The 13,016-nt window shown below is 39.8% G+C and overlaps 1 pseudogene; it reads left to right on the plus strand.

Annotated features, from left to right (window-relative positions):
• Window positions 1-13,016, plus strand: part of LOC100975825 (nicotinamide/nicotinic acid mononucleotide adenylyltransferase 1-like) — a 38,656-nt pseudogene that overhangs the window by 7,951 nt on the left and 17,689 nt on the right.

Here is a 13,016-nt window from a genome sequence, read left to right on the forward strand (position 1 = left end):
ATTAATTGAAAGAAACCAATCTGAAAAGGATACTTACAGTATGATTCCAACTATGTGAAACTCTGGAAAAATTAAAACTATGGAAACAGTACAACAACCAGTAGTTGCCAAGGGTTAGGGGGAACTCAGGGTTTTTAAGGCAGTGAAATTACTCTATGATACTATAATGGTGAACAGGTGTCATTATACATTTGTCTGAACATAGTCTATACAGCATCAATAGCGAACTTAAATGTAAACTATGGACTTTGGATGATAACAATGTGTCAATGTAGGTCCATGAATTGTAACAAATGTGGCACTTCCGTAGGAGATGTTGATCATGGGGAGGCTATGCATGTGTGAGGGCAGGGAGTATTTGGGAAATCTTCATATCCTCCTCTCAATTTTGTTGTGAATCTAACCTAAAAATAAAATGAAATATAAAAATGTAGTATACTAAAACAGAAAAGATACAGAAAGCCTACAGTTTTACAGGATTAATATGGCAAAACATTCAAAATCGTTAACTTATTTGAAAAATGTTGTCTTAAATAATAGTTGTTAGATATTGCCAAAATATAATGTGAATAAAACAAACAGACACTATGTGAAAATAATTAGATAGTATTATGTACATACTTTTATATTAAAGGCAGTTAGAATTAAAAATATCTTCTCTTTGGTAGAATTTGTCATGAACTTATCAAAAACCTCAGCATCAGTTAACTGATCACTTTCTTACTTAAAAATATAGTTTACAGAGAAGAGTCAATTGAAGTCATCAATAATTTCAAATTAATTAATTAATTTAAAAAGATTGGAAGAACATTACCAGTAATTTTATAAAGTTAAAAATGTAAAGCCCTTGTGATGATATTTCCACAACTCTGTAAATTTATTTTAAAATATTTAATTGTACACTTAAAATGGGTGAACTTTATGGTATGTAAATTACACCTCAATAAATCTATTAAACATTAAAAATAAAAGAAACCACTTTGAAAAACAAAATATATTCTAGGAAACAAACTTAGTAATATAATAGTAGAAGTAAAATAAGAAGACATTAAAATTTAGGAAAATGTATCAAAAATAATTCTTCTATTGTTTCTTCATAATATTTAATAAACAATTTAAATAATTATATTTTAATAGATATGAATATGTTATTTTGCCTTTAAGAGGTTTTTTAAAAATAATATTTGAATTAACTACTATTATTGGTTTATGAGGAAACCATTTGCTATGATCAATCGAAATTAAAAAAATTTACATATGATTATGATTATGTCATTGTCCAGCTTAATATTCTTCAATGATTTTTCACTGCAATTGAGCTAAAATATGAAATCTTCCATTTTTCTACAAGATCATGTGTGATCTACCCAATGTTAAACTCATCCTACTTACTACTCTATTTCTATTGGACAGCTCTCTTTTTTTTTTTTTTTTGAGATGGAGTCCCACTCTGTCACCCAGGCTGGAGTGCAGTGACGTGATCTCGGGTCACTGCAAACTCCGCCTCCTGGGTTCAAGTGATTTTCCTGCCTCAGCCTCCTGAGTAGCTGGGACTACAGGCACCCGTCACCACGCCTGGCTAATTTTTTTGTATTTTTAGTAGAGACGGGGTTTCATCGTTTTAGCCAGGATGGTCTCGAACTCCTGACCCCGTGATACGCCTGCCTTGGCCTCCCAAAGTGCTGGAATTACAGGTGTGAGCCACCATGCCCGGCCAGGCAACTCGCCTTTTTTTAAACTTGCCCAAATCTTTCCCATCTCAGATCCTTTCTATATTCTCATTTTTTGGAAATTTCCCCTATCCTTCAGGTATCAAGGTAATTGTTACTTTCTCAAAGAGATTTTTCTGGCTCTCTTTATTCTCAATCCCTCTCGTAGTCTATTATGCATTATACTGTCATTTGCCTTCATGGCACTGACCACTACGTGTGTGTGTGTGTGTGTGTGTGTGTGTGTGTTTAGCTTTCTCCTCGAATACTTTGTAAGCTCCATGAATGTAAAAATCACATATTTTGTTCACCGCTGTGTATCTAGCAACTAGAATCGTTCTTAACATAAATCAATATTGTTAATTGACTAATTAATTAAAAAAGATGAATAAATAAGTAAAGAACAAAATAAGTAAAGAAAATAAAGAAGTAAAGAGAAAAGTAACAAATACTCAGCTGATATACAGCCTAAAAAACGCAGGAAAAGCTTCCTTTTTAACCTCCATGCCCGATGCAACTTCTGTCAATTTGTTTTCATTATCCCCTGGGAGAACAATAGAAAAAACTCAAGTCCATTTATTTGACATCTCCTCACATATTTGAAAATAACACTTTATTAGTAAGATTCTTAATAATTGAATTAATTTACTATATATCTCTTATGTGTCTGTTATGTGCAAGTGACTTACTTAATTCAGTGGAGAATTCATCAGATAACACACCCTTTCCTCAAGACAATCTAGGGGACATAGAAACAAATACAATTCAAAGAGAAAGGTGGCTTGTGTTATAAGAGACTTCAAAAGAACATATTATACTAATTCTAGCTTAGTGGCCAGAAAATTCGTGGAAGAGGTAATATTTGAGCTGAACTATGTAGGACAGGTGAGATTTCAATAGAATGAAGTTAGGAGAGAAACAACAGCATTCCAGAGAAAGAAAAAGTATGACGTGATGCACATGTGTAGAAATATATAGGACACAGTTGAGAAACAGAAAGGAGCCCAGTTTTCCCACAACGTATGTCATGAGAAGCAGTAAGACATAGCCTGAAAGGAGGGATGAAAGCAATTTTTTGAAGCCAATGATTCCCGAGGTTTAGGCTCTATTTATTTATAGAGAATGGTAATCTGTTAAAGTTCTTTTGCACAAGGTAGTAGCACATTTACAAGATTAAACTGGGACATATACATCAATTATATTAAGTAGGTACTCTGGACCCCTTGACCAGGAGCTTTCAGTAAGATGGTTACTGCAATTGTCTTGGAAAATAGTACTATAAACCCAAATTAGGATGTGGTGTAGGTAATGGAGAGAAGAGCAAAGTTAGACCTTGGTTGTGATAAATGAGACGTGTTCTATATTCTGCGAGATTTCCCCGGTATAACTGAGCCTCGATTGCCTACAGTATTAACATGTTCCGTAATACAGCGTTCACCAGCTTCCTTCCATTCTCTCTCTCATTTCACCACTTTCCTTACAGTTTTTCCTGGGATCACCTTCCAAATATGCTGCTTGCACTTATATACGTGATTCAGGGATATTAGCGCAAGTAGCACTTGATTCTGAAAACCGCAACAACAAAAACTAACCTCAGTCAAATAACATCAATAGTAACAAATACAAAAATAAGAACAACTTGAGGGTGGAGGTTGGAAGGAGAGGATTAGCAATGATTTTTGACATTTCGAGCAGAATTGGAATTTTTATTATTACCCATACTTAGCTGAATCAAATCAACATAAAACATAAAGTATAATTTGAGTTCATAAGATACACAAATATGTAAATGATGAATTGTAAGGATTTTACATATGTAAATATTGTACATCTCTGTTTTCACATTTTTAATTTAACATTATTTTTCTATCAGACTGATAATAAATCAAAGCAGATGAAGGCTGTGGTTCACACACATACCAATATAGCCCAAAATTGAATTCCAAAGATCCTCTGAAATAGCTCCACTTGTAATAGGGAAAGCCGAAGTATAAATTGCTCCCTTTTATTAAACATATACCAAATAAAATCTCAATAGAATCGAAGTTAAATATAAAATCTGTAGTTATAAAGGGATAGGTAAAAATGAAAGTCACTACTTGATCTGTAAGCGGTGAAATAACTTCCGAACATAAAAGCAAATGAATAAATTACAAAATAAGAGACTTAAATACTTAGCTACATAGATAAATTTCAAATATTAAAATTAAATACAAATAATGAACTTTGAAAGTATTAAAACACATATACAGTATTATCATTTATGTAAAGAATTCTGACAAATTAGTAAGATAAATGCTTCAACTGTGATAGAAAAAAAGGCATAATAGGGTTTCTGAATGAAAAATATAAATGAATGTTAAACGTTAAAATGTTTAAATATTCCTATTTTCGCTTATTAAATTGGTAAAATCTAAAAATAATACTGGCTGAAAATTCTATGAATCATCATTCTCATCTGGTCTGGGAAGGAGTATAAATTGGTATGGATTCACAATCCCTCATCCACACTTCCAAAGTTCAAAGATTTTTTCATAGCTCATTTGCCACTAAACACTGACTTGAATTCATATCATGCTGTTCACAGTTTGTATTGCTTCTACTTTATGAGACTATCAATACATTTTGCAAAGGAAAGCATTTCCCTAGACTCCAAATAGGATGTTACTTAATAGAGGTTAAAGGCAACACGTTACCTCTAAAACCCAAAAGTTGGAGATCCTCAGGACCTTAATCTAAGAAAAAATAGTAGCATATAGAAATACTTATAAATAATGATGTTGCTGAGTGTTATACATAATAGTAAAAAACTGAAAATAATCCATTCATCAATAAGAGAGTGTAAGACAACAATGGTATCAATGAATGCTACAACATCATAGTAAAAACACACTTTCAAAAAAATTTGATGACATGAGCCAGAATTGAGGTAATAGCAAAACACCTGTGCATACATGAAACAATAATCCCAACTACATATTTATAGAAAAAAGTATTTGAAGAAAAAGATTATCTTTGGGAAGTAGAATTATGAGTTGTTTTGATGTTTTAAAAACTTAACTCTTGTGTTCCATAAATCTTCCACAAAGTACATACTACTCCAAAAAGAAAAAAAATCCTATTTATATTTAAATTTTGAAATGTTTTCACTTATTTGAGCTCAGAGTGAGCTCTAAAAAATAGAGCCCAAGCTCAGAAATTTGGACTAATATTTGCATGGTTCAGACTCTCAGACTTGATGAAATTAAAGGCCATATGTTACCCTTTGTAATTAAAATATTTCTCTTTTCTTTATAATTTCAACTTTTACTTTAGATTCAGGGGGTACACATGCAGGTTTGTTACCTGAGTATATTGCATGATGCTGAGGTTTGGGGTATGATTGATCCCATCACCCATAGTACCTAATAGTTCATTTTTCAACCCCTGCTCCCTTACTCCCTTCTCCTTCTAGTTGTCCACTATTGTTGCCATCTTTATGTCCACAAATACTCAATGTTCAGCTCCCACTTATAAATGATAACATACAGTATTTGGTTTTTCATTCCTTCGTTAATTCACTTAGGATAATGGCCTCCGGCTGCATCCATGTTGATGCAAAGAACATAATTTTGTTCTTTTTTATGGCTGCATAGTATTCCATAGTATATATGTACTACATTTTCTTTATTCAATTCACTGTTGATGGGCACCTAGGTTGATTCCATGTCTTTGCTATTGTGAATAGTGCTGCAACAAACACACAAGTTCATGTGTCTTTTTGGTAAAATAATTTGTTTTCTTTTGGGTATGTACCTAGCAATGGGATTGCTGGATTAAATGTTAATTCTGAGTTCTTTCAGAGATCTTCAAACTGCTTTCCACAGTGGCTGAGCTAATTTATATTCGGATCAAGAGTATATAAGCATTCCCATTTCCCCACAGCCTCGCCAGCATCTGTTTTTTTGTTTTTTTTTTTTTTTTGAGACGGAGTCTCGCTCTGTCATCCAGGCTGGAGTGCAGTGGCACAATCTTGGCTCACTGCAAGCTCTGCCTCCCGGGTTCATGCCATTCTCCTGCCTCAGCCTCCTGAATAGCTGGGACTACAGGTGCCCGCCATCAAGCCCGTTTAATTTTTTTTTGTATTTTTAGTAGAGACAGGGTTTCACCGTGTGAGCCAGGATGGTCTCCATCTCCTGACCTCGTGATCTGCCCGTCTCGGCCTCCCAAAGTGCTGGGATTACAGGTGTGAGCTGCCGCACCCGGCCCAGCATCTGTTGTTATTGACTGTTTAATAATAGTCATTCTGACTGTGAGACAGTATCTCATTGTGGTTTTGATTTGTGAGAAAATACTTTTCATTTACCAATTGTTGACTCAGGGTGTTTGTTATTCTTTGTTATTTATCATAAGGGAATATATAAAGAGCTTGAACATAGTTTAAACCTCAAGATTAAAAGTTATAATATGTTAGGATATTATTACATGTTTATGTAACATTTTTTGCAGTTTGTATACCACTAGAACGTCTATTTTCTAATTCTTTATGTGTGTATATGTGTTTCTGGGTATATAAAAATGTAGTTTAAAAAACACAAACACATACAAAGAATAATACATTTCTGACTTCTCACACCCAGTATTAGTATCTATTAACATTCTGCCATTTTTTTTTGTAAAGGAACACCTTCTACTTAAAATTGAAGTCTTCTGGGCTGGGTGTGGTGGCTCATTCCTGTAATCCCAGCACTTTGGGAGGCCAAGGAGTGCGGATCACGAAGTCAGGAGTTCGAGACCAGCCTGGCCAACATAGTGGAACCCTGTCTCTACTAAAAATACAAAAATTAGCCGGGTGTGGTGGCACATGCCTGTAGTCCCAGCTACTCGGGAGGCTGAGGTGGGAGAATCGCTTGAACCTGGGAGGCGGAGGTTGCAGGGAGCTGAGACCACACCATTGCACTCCAGCCTGGGTGACAGAGTGAGACTCTGTCTCAAAAAAAAAAAAAAATTGAAGTCTTCTGCGACTTACTTCCACCTTTCACATTCACACATATATCTCACATGTATGTATATATGTATACACACGTATATCTCTATGAACAATATATTCTTTTGTATTGTGTGTGTGTGAGGGGTATTTTAAATTCTATGTAACTTTTATTGTATATATTGTTTTTCCCCTTATTTTTGAATATTATACTCTTTTATCCATGTTGGGAAGAAACACACACACACACATACATTAGTCATTTATTGTGTAAACTACAAAATTTTCTTGTCATTTGTTCTTTGAAATAACCCTCCCACACCCACTTTACAGATAGAATATTAAGTGAGTCACCAGGATTTGTAAAAGACACTTAACTAGAATTGTTGTAAACTTAGTTAGGTGTCTGATATTCTTTCTTTCACTCGCGTCCGTGTGAAGAGACCACCAAACAGGGTTTGTGTGAGCAACAAGGCTGTTTATTTCACCTGGGGGCAGGTGGGCTGAGTCCAAAAAGAGAGTCAGCGAAGGGACATAGGAGTGGGGCCGTTTTATAGGATTTGAGTAAGTAGTGGAAAATTACAGTCAAAGGGGGTTGTTCTCTGGCTGGCAGGGGTGGGGGTCACAGGGTGCTCAGTGGGGGAGCTTTTGAGCCAGGAGAAGGAATTTCATAAGGTAACGTCATCAGTTAAGGCAGGAACAGGCCATTTTCACTTCTTTTGTCATTCTTCAGTTACTTCAGGCCATGTGGATGTATACGTGCAGGCTTGGGCCCAGAGACCTGACATTTTCTTTTTCTTTCTTTTTTTTTTTTTTTAAGATAGAAAAGTCAGGTTTACAGAAACATGGAAATACAACATTGATTATCAATTTTTGTTGTACTGGAGAACATTTGGAGATTTGTATATTTTTGAGGGATGAGTTAGAAATGATGGCTTTAGTGTTTACTAGCATAATTTGCATGTGAAACTTCTGACATAAATGAAATATAACTGCATATATGTCTCCTGTCAGGCCTCTGAGCCCAAGCTAAGCCATCATATCCCCTGTGACCTGCACGTACACATCCAGATGGCCGGTTCCTGCCTTAACTGATGACATTCCACCACAAAAGAAGTGAAAATGGTCTGTTCCTGCCTTAACTGATGACATTGTCTTGTGAAATTCCTTCTCCTGGCTCATCCTGGCTCAAAAGCTCCCCCACTGAGTACCTTGTGATCCCCACTCCTGCCCACCAGAAAACAACCCCCTTTGATGGTAATTTTCCTTTATCTACCCAAATCCTATAAAACGGCCCCACCCCATCTCCCTTTGCTGACTCTCTTTTCGGACTCAGCCTGCCTGCACCCCGGTGATTAAAAGCTTTATTGCTCACACAAAGCCTGTTTGGTGGTCTCTTCACACAGACATGCATGAAATTTGGTGCCGTGACTCGGATCGGGGGACCTCCCTTGGGAGATCTATCCTCTGTCCTCCTGTTCTTTGCTCCTTGAGAAAGATCCACCTATGGTTCTCAGACCGTCCAGCCCAAGAAACATCTCACCAATTTCAAATCCGGTGAGCAGCCTCTTTTTACTCTCTTCTCCAACCTCCCTCACTATCCCTCAACCTCTTTCTCCTTTCAATCTTGGCGCCACACTTCAATCTCTCCCTTCTTTTAATTTCAATTCCTTTCATTTTCTGGTAGAGACAAAGGAGACACATTTTATCCGTGGACCCAAAACTCCGGTGCCGGTCACGGACTGGGAAGGCAGCCTTCCCTTGGTGTTTAGTCATTGCAGGGACGCCTCTCTGATTATTCACCCAGGTTTTAGAGGTGTCAGACCATGCAGGGACACCTGCCTTAGTCCTTCACCCTTAGCGGCAAGTCCTGCTTTTCTAGGGGAGAGGCAAGTACCCCAACCCCTTCTCTCTGTGTCTCTACCCCTTCTCCACCTTTCTGGGGGGCAAGAAACCCGCAACCCCTTCTTCTTCACTCTTAGCGGCAAGTCCTGCTTTTCTAGAGGGGCAAGTACCCCAACCTCATATCTCTGCGCCCCAATCCCTTATTTCCACGCCCCAACCTCTTATCTCTGTGCCCCAATCCCTTATTTCCATGCCCCAAACCCTTTCCTGCTTTTCTGGAAGGTAAGAACCCCCGAACCCCTTCCCTCTGTGTCTCTACTCTCTCTTTTCTCTAGGCTTGCTTCCTTCACTATGGGCAACCTTCCACTCTCCATTCCTCCTTCTTCTCCCTTAGCCTGTGTCCTCAAAAACTTAAAACCTCTTCAACTCTCATCTGACCTAAAATCTAAGCATCTTATTTTCTTCTGCAATGCAGCTTGACCCCAATACAAACTCGACAGTAGTTCCAAACAGCCGGAAAACGGCACTTTCAATTTTTCCATCCTACAAGATCTAAATAAATCTTGTCGTAAAATGGGCAAATGGTCTGAGGTGCCTGACGTCCAGGCATTCTTTTACACATCGGTCCCTCTCTAGTCTCTGTTCCCAAAGCAACTGTTCTCAAATCTTCCTTCTTTCCCTCCCACCTGTCCCCTCAGTCCCAACCCCAAGCGTCGCTGAGTCTTTCTAATCTTCCTTTTCTACAGACCCATCTGACCTCTCCCCTCCTCCCCAGGCTGCTCCTCGCCAGGCCGAGCTAGGTCCCAATTCTTTCTCAGCCTCCGCTCCTCCACCCTATAATCCTTTTATCACCTCCCCTCCTCACACCTGGTCCAGCTTACAGTTTCGTTCTGTGACTAGCCCTCCCCCACCTGCCCAGCAATTTACTCTTAAAAAGGTGTCTGGAGCTAAAGACATAGTCAAGGTTAATGCTTCTTTTTCTTTATCCCAAATCAGATAGCATTTAGGCTGTTTTTAATCAAATATAAAAATCCAGCCCAGTTCATGACTCCTTTGGCAGCAACCCTGAGACACTTTACAGCCCTAGACCCTAAAAGGTCAAAAGGCCATCTTATTCTCAAAATACATTTTATTACCCAATCTGCTCCTGACATTAAATAAAACTCCAAAAATTAAATTCCGGCCCTCAAACCCCACAACAGGATTTAATTAACCTCGCCTTCAAGGTGTACAATAATAGAAAAAAGTTGCAATTCCTTGCCTCCACGGTGAGACAAACCCCAGCCACGTCTCCAGCACACAAGAACTTCCAAATGCCTGATCCTCAGTGGCCAGGCGTTCCCCCAGAACCTCCTCCCCCAGGTGCTTGCTACAAGTGCCAGAAATCCGGCCACCAGGCCAAGGAATGCCTGCAGCCCAGGATTCCTCCTAAGCCACGTCCCATCTGTGCGGGACCCCACTGGAAATTGGACTGTCCAACTCACCTGGCATCCACTCCCAGAGCCCCTGGAACTCTGGCCCAAGGCTCTCTGACTGCTTCCCAGATCTTCTTGGCTTAGTGGCTGAAGACTAACGCTGCCCGATTGCCTCGGAAGCCCCCTAGACCATCACGGACGCCGAGCTTCGGGTAACTCTCACAGTGGAGGGTAAGTCTGTCCCCTTCTTAATCAATACCGAGGCTACTCACTCCACATTACCTTATTTTCAAGGGCCTGTTTCCCTTGCCTCCATAACTGTTGTGGGTATTAACAGCCAGGCTTCTAAACCTCTTAAAACTCCCCAACTCTGGTGCCAACTTAGACAATACTCTTTTAAGCACTCCTTTTTCATTATCCCCACCTGCCCAGTTCCCTTATTAGGCCGAGACACTAACTAAATTATCTGCTTCCCTGACTATTCCTGGATTACAGCTATATCTCATTGCCTCCCTTCTTCCCAATCCAAAGCCTCCTTTGCATCCTCCTCTTGTATTCCCCGACCTTAACCCACAAGTATAAGATACGTCTACTCCCTCCTTGGCGACCGATCACGCACCCCTTACCATCTCATTAAAACCTAATCACCCTTACCCCGCTCAATGCCAATATCCCATCCCGCAGCATTCTTTGAAAGGATTAAAGCCTGTTATCACTTGCCTGCTACAGCATGGCCTTTTAAAGCCTGTAAACTCTCCTTACAATTCCCCCGTTTTACCTGTCCAAAAACCGGACAAGTCTTACAGATTAGTTCAGGATCTGTGCCTTATCAACTAAATTGTTTTGCCTATCCACCCTGTGGTGCCCAACCCGTACACTCTTTTGTCCTCAATACCTTCCTCCACAACTCACTATTCCGTTCTCCATCTTAAAGATGCTTTTTTCACTATTCCCCTGCACCCCTCGTCCCAGCCTCTCTTTGCTTTCACTTAGACTGACACTGACATCCATCAGGTTCAGCAAGTCACCTGGGCTGTACTGCCGCAAGGCTTCACAGACAGCCCCCATTACTTCACTCAGCCCAAATTTCATCCTCATCTGTTACCTATCTTGGCATAATTCTCATAAAAACACACGTGCTTTCGCTGCTGATCGTGTCCAATTAATCTCCCAAACCTCAATCCCTTACAAAACAACAACTCCTTTCCTTCCTAGGCATAGTTAGTGTGGTCAGAATTCTTACACAAGAGCCAGGACTGCACCCTGTAGCCTTTCTGTGCAAACAACTTGACCTTACTGTTTTAGCCTAGCCCTCATGTCTGCGTGCAGCGGCTGCTGCTGCTTTAATACTTTTAGAGGCCCTAAAAATCACAAACTATGCTCAACTCACTCCCTACATTTCTCATAACTTCCAAAATCTATTTTCTTCCTCATACCTGAAGCATATACTTTCTGCTCCCTGGCTCCTTCAGCTGTACTCACTCTTTGCTAAGTCCCACAATTACCACTGTTCCTGGCCCAGACTTCAATCCGGCCTCCCACATTATTCCTGATACCACACCTGACCCCCATGACTGTATCTCTCTGATCCACCTGACATTCACCCCATTTCCCCAAATTTCCTTCTTTCCTGTTCCTCACCCTGATCATGCTTGATTTATTGATGGCGGTTCCACCAGGCCTAATCGCCACACACCAGCAAAGGCAGGCTATGCTATAGTACAAGCCACTAGCCCGCCTCTTAGAACCTCTCATTTCCTTTCCATCGTGGAAATCTATCCTCAAGGAAATAACTTCTCAGTGTTCCATCTGCTATTCTACTACTCGTCAGGGATTATTCAGGCCCCCTCCCTTCCCTACACATCAAGCTCGAGGATTTGCCCCACCCAGGACTGGCAAATTAGCTTTACTCAACATGCCCCGAGTCAGATAACTAAAATACCTCTTAGTCTAGGTAGACACTTTCACTGGATAGGTAGAGTCCTTTCCTACAGGGTCTGAGAAGGCCACCACGGTCATTTCTTCCCTTCTGTCAAACATAATTCCCCAGTTTAGCCTTCCCACCTCAATACAGTCTGATAACAGATGAGCCTTTATTAGTCAAATCAGCCAAGCAGTTTTTCAGGCTCTTAGTATTCAGTGAAACCTTTATATCCCTTACGGTCCTCCGTCTTCAGGAAAAGTAGAATGGACTAAAGGTCTTTTAAAAACACACCTCACCAAGCTCAGCCACCAACTTGAAAAGGACTGGACAATACTTTTACCACTTTCCCTTCTCAGAAGTCAGACCTGTCGTCAGAATGCTACAAGGTACAGCCCATTTGAGCTCCTGTATAGATGCTCCTTTTTATTACGCCCCAGTCTCATTCCAGACACCAGACCAACTTAGACTGTGCCCCCCAAAAACTTGTCATCCCTACTGTCTTCTCTCTAGTCATACTCCTATTCACCGTTCTCAACTACTCATACATGCCCTGCTCTTGTTTACACTGCCGGTTTACCCTGTTTCTCCAAGCCATCACAGCTGATATCTCCTGGTGCTATCCCCAAACTGCCACTCTTAACTCTTGAAGTAAATAAATAATATTTGCTGACAGGACTATGCTGAATCTCCTTAGGCACTCTAATTAGAAGTCCTAGGTCCTCCCAATTCTTAGACCTTTTATACCTGTTTTTCTCCTTCTGTTATTCCATTTAGTTTTTCAATTCATACAAAACCATATCCAGGCCATCACCAATAATTCTACATGACAAATGTTTCTTCTAACAACCCCACAATATCACCCCTTACCACAAAATCTTCCTTCAGCTTAATCTCTCCCACTCTAGGTTCCCACGCTGCCCCTAATCCCGCTTGAAGCAGCCCTGAGAAACATCACCAATTATCTCTCCATACCATCCCCCAAAATTTTCGCCGCCCCAACACTTTACCACTATTTCATTTTATTTTTCTTTTTAGTATAAGACAGGAATATCAGGCCTGTGAGCCCAAGCTAAGCCATCATATCCCCTGTGACCTGCACGTACACATCCAGATGGCCGGTTCCTGCCTTAACTGATGACATTCCACCACAAAAGAAG

Source organism: Pan paniscus, chromosome 2, assembly GCF_029289425.2.
Source record: "Pan paniscus chromosome 2, NHGRI_mPanPan1-v2.0_pri, whole genome shotgun sequence".
In the NCBI taxonomy this organism is placed as follows: domain Eukaryota; kingdom Metazoa; phylum Chordata; class Mammalia; order Primates; family Hominidae; genus Pan; species Pan paniscus.